Raw genomic sequence first — 5,000 nt, 5'->3', positions numbered from 1 at the left:
ACACACACACATGTAAACACACACAGACACACACACACAGACACGTAAACACACTCACACACACACAGAGACACAGACACACACACACACAGACACACACACACACACACACACACACACACACATGTACACACACACACACACACACACACACACACACACACACAGACACGTAAACACACACACAGACACACACACACAGAGACACACACATAAACACACACATACACACAGAGACACAGACACACACACACACACACATAAACACACACACACACACACACACAGACACAGAAACACACACACACACACATGTAAACACACACAGACACACACACACACACACACAGACACTTAAACACACACACACACAAACACACAGACACACATATGTAAACACACACACACACCGACACACACATACACACACACACACACACGTAAACACAGAGACACACACACACACTGTATTGTAGTGGATATACTGTACTGTGTGTATATATATATATATTATATATATATATATAAAACTTCCTATATTCTTCTTTTATGCACCAATAGGAGGAAATCCCTTTATTTATTTATTTAGCCTCTGTGAAGAAGAAAAACACAAAATAAATCTAAACTAGAACAGAAAGTGTGTTATTTCTAGGTGTGTGTATGTAAATCCGGAGCTTTCTTAGAGGCTTTATAGTGGTATAACTACACTGGTGGAGGGGAGGAGATAGTACAACATCATCAAAACACTAGTCTGTGTGTGGGGCTGTTGCCTTTCTGGAGCATTTTTATCATCTTTTTGTAACATTTTTGTTGCGTTTTTGTCACATTTTTTTCACATTTTTGTCACATTTTTGTCACCTTTTTGTCAAATTTTTCGCTGCCTTTTTGTGGCCTTTTTGTCACATTTTTGTCGCATTTTTGTCACATTTTTGTCACCTTTTTGTCACCTTTTTGTCACATTTTTCGCTGCCTTTTTGTGGCCTTTTTGTCACCTTAATGTCACATTTTTCGCTGCCTTTTTGTGGCCTTTTTGTCACATTTTTGTCGCATTTTTGTCGCCTTTTTGTCACCTTTTTGTCACATTTTTCGCTGCCTTTTTGTCGCATTTTTATCATCTTTTTGTTGCGTTTTTGTCGAATTTTTGTCAAATTTTTCACTGCCTTTTTGTCACATTTTTCCCTGCCTTTTTTGTCATCTTTTTGTTGAATTTTTGTCGCCTTTTTGTCACCTTTTTGTAGCATTTTAATAATCTTTTTGTGGCCTTTTTGTTGCATTTTTATCATCTTTTTGTCACATTTTTCCCTGCCTTTTTGTCGCCTTTTTGTCGCCTTTTTGTCACATTTTTGTCGCATTTTTGTCACATTTTTGTCACATTTTTGTCGCATTTTTGTCACCTTTTTGTCACATTTTTTGCTGCCTTTTTGTCGCCTTTTTGTCGCCTTTTTGTCACATTTTTCACTGCCTTTGTTGTCTTTTTGAAGCATTTTAATCATCATTTTGTGGCCTTTTTGTTGCATTTTTATCATCTTTTTGTCGCATTTTTCCCTGCCTTTTTGTCGCCTTTTTGTCACATTTTTGTTGCCTTTCTGTAGCATTTTTATCATCATTTTGTAACATTTTTGTTGCGTTTTTGTTGCAATTTTGTCGAATTTTTGTCAACTTTTTTCACTGCCTTTTTGTGGCGTTTTTGTCACATTTTTCGCTGCCTTTTTTGTCATCTTTTTGTCGAATTTTTGTTGCCTTTTTGTAGCATTTTAATAATCTTTTTGTGGCCTTTTTGTTGCATTTTTATCATCTTTTTGTCACATTTTTCACTGCCTTTTTGTCGCATTTTTGTCAGATTTTTGTCGCCTTTTTGTCACCTTTTTGTCGCCTTTTTGTCACCTTTTTGTCACCTTTTTGTCACATTTTTGTCACCTTTTTTGTCGCCTTTTTTGTCGCATTTTTGTCACCTTTTTGTCACATTTTTGTCACATTTTTGTCGCCTTTTTGTCGCCTTTTTGTCACATTTTTTCACTGCCTTTGTCGCTTTTTTTGTAGCTTTTTTAATCATCTTTTGTGGCCTTTTTGTTGCATTTTTGCCATCTTTTTGACACATTTTGTCGAATTGTTGTTGCCTTTTGGTCACATTTTTGTCAGATTTTTGTCGCCTTTTTGTCACCTTTTTGTCGCCTTTTTGTCACCTTTTTGTCGCCTTTTTGTCACATTTTTGTCGCCTTGTCGTCTTTTTGTCACATTTTTGTCACATTTTTGTCGCCTTTTTGTCGCCTTTTTGTCACATTTTTCACTGCCTTTGTCGTCTTTTTGTAGCATTTTAATCATCTTTTTGTGGCCTTTTTGTTGCATTTTTGCCATCTTTTTGACACATTTTGTCGAATTGTTGTTGCCTTTTGGTCACATTTTTGGCTCATTTTCTGTGACCAGGGCAGTGTCTGGGAGTCCCAGGACCTGTAAGTAAAGTTGGAGAGGACGGACTGATGTGAGTGAAAGAAAATGAAGACTATTTACTGACATTTTCAGTTTTTAAGATAAGTAGCAGACAACCGAAAACACCCCTCAGTGGAGGAGTTGGCTTCCTGTTTCCAAGTCTTTCTCTCCGATCTCTCACGTGGGGTCCAGCATTTCATCGATGCATCGAGGGCGGGGGTTGGTTTGTTTATTAGTGTGGGCGGAGAGGTATGAAAGTGCCATGTGGTCACACGATGGGAGGGTGAACTTCCTGTCGTTAACCTTCTGATTCTCCCTCTCACGTACAGTGTACACTCATCTGGCTCCAGCTGCTATGGGAGGTTTCCACTCAGATAAATATACAGCTAATGTCTGCTGGAACCAAGACATGTACACAACCCCCCCCTCTGATATGGGGGTTAGTTTCCTGTGTCAGCGCCCCCTAGTGGAGGCAGGAAATACCTCCTCATATCTAAACCTGAGAAGGGAATGGTCACGGTTTTAACCACGTGGTTAACGTGAAAAATGTGACAAAAATGTGACAAAAAGGCGACAAAAGGTCAACAAAAAGGCCACAAAAAGAAGATAAAAATGTGACAAAAAGGCAACAAAAAGATGATAAAAATGTGACAAAAAGGCAACAAATGTGACAAAAAGAAGATAAAAATGCAATAAAAATGCAACAAAAATGTGACAAAAAGACCACAAAAAGAAGATAAAAATGCAACATAAAGGCCACAAAAAGAAGATAAAAATGTGACAAAAAGGCAACAAAAAGATGATAAAAATGCGACAAAAAATGAAACAAAAATGTGACAAAAAGAAGATAAAAATGCAATAAAAATGCAACAAAAAATGCAACAAAATGTGACAAAAAGGCCACAAAAAGGCCACAAAAAGAAGATAAAAATGTGACAAAAATATACAAAAAAAGAAGATAAAATCCCAGTAAAAAGGCATCAAAAGTATATAACACCACATAAACATCAGACACAAACTCCCAGCATATACTCACAGGCACACACACACAGACACACACAAATCTGTCGTCATATCTGAACCAGAGAAGGGAATGGTCACGGTTTTAACCACGTGGTGAAAACACCAAAACTACTGAGTTAAGGTGATAAAAAGATGGAGGTTTGGGTTCATATCAGACGTGACTTCACTTCCTGAAGGTTACCACGGGACGCGACAGAAAGGCCACGAAAGGCAGCGAAAAATGTGACAAATAGTGACAAAAATGCTGCAAAAATGCTGCAAAAATGTTACAAAAAGGTGACAAAACAGAAAGAAATATGACAAAAAGTATAAATCTCCAAGAAGATAACAAAAAGATTATAAAATGTCCCAGTAAATATCTCCCAAAAGATATCTCCCAGTAAAAATCTCCCAAAATATATCTCCCAGTACACCCTCCCAGTATATACTCCCAGTATACACTCCCAGTATATATATATAACTCCCAGTATATATCTCCCAGTATATAACTCCCAGTATATATCTCCCAGTATATAACTCCCAGTATATAACTCCCAGTATATAACTCCCAGTATATAACTCCCAGTATATAACTCCCAGTATATATCTCCCAGTATATATCCCAGTATACTCCCAGTATATATCTCCCAGTATATAACTCCCAGTATATAACTCCCAGTATATATCTCCCAGTATATATCTCCCAGTATATAACTCCCAGTATATATCTCCCAGTATATATCTCCCAGTATATAACTCCCAGTATATATCTCCCAGTATATAACTCCCAGTATATAACTCCCAGTATATATCTCCCAGTATATATCTCCCAGTATATATCTCCCAGTATATATCTCCCAGTATATATCTCCCATATATCTCCCAGTATATAACTCCCAGTATATATCTCCCAGTATATATCTCCCAGTATATATCTCCAGTATATATCTCCCAGTATATAACTCCCAGTATATATCTCCCAGTATATAACTCCCAGTATATAACTCCCAGTATATATCTCCCAGTATATATCTCCCAGTATATATCTCCCAGTATATAACTCCCAGTATATATCTCCCAGTATATATCTCCCAGTATATATCTCCCAGTATATATCTCCCAGTATATAACTCCCAGTATATATCTCCCAGTATATAACTCCCAGTATATATCTCCCAGTATATAACTCCCAGTATATAACTCCCAGTATATATCTCCCAGTATATATCTCCCAGTATATATCTCCCAGTATATATCTCCCAGTATATATCTCCCAGTATATATCTCCCAGTATATAACTCCCAGTATATAACTCCCAGTATATATCTCCCAGTATATATCTCCCAGTATATATCTCCCAGTATATAACTCCCAGTATATATCTCCCAGTATATAACTCCCAGTATATAACTCCCAGTATATATCTCCCAGTATATATCTCCCAGTATATATATCTCCCAGTATATAACTCCCAGTATATATCTCCCAGTATATATCTCCCAGTATATATCTCCCAGTATATAACTCCCAGTATATCTCCCAGTATATATCTCCCAGTATATATCTCCCAG

The sequence above is a fragment of the Perca flavescens genome, unplaced genomic scaffold (assembly GCF_004354835.1).
Source record: "Perca flavescens isolate YP-PL-M2 unplaced genomic scaffold, PFLA_1.0 EPR50_1.1_unplaced_scaf_10, whole genome shotgun sequence".
Lineage (NCBI taxonomy): Eukaryota > Metazoa > Chordata > Actinopteri > Perciformes > Percidae > Perca > Perca flavescens.
Note: the sequence above shows the minus strand (reverse complement) of the source record.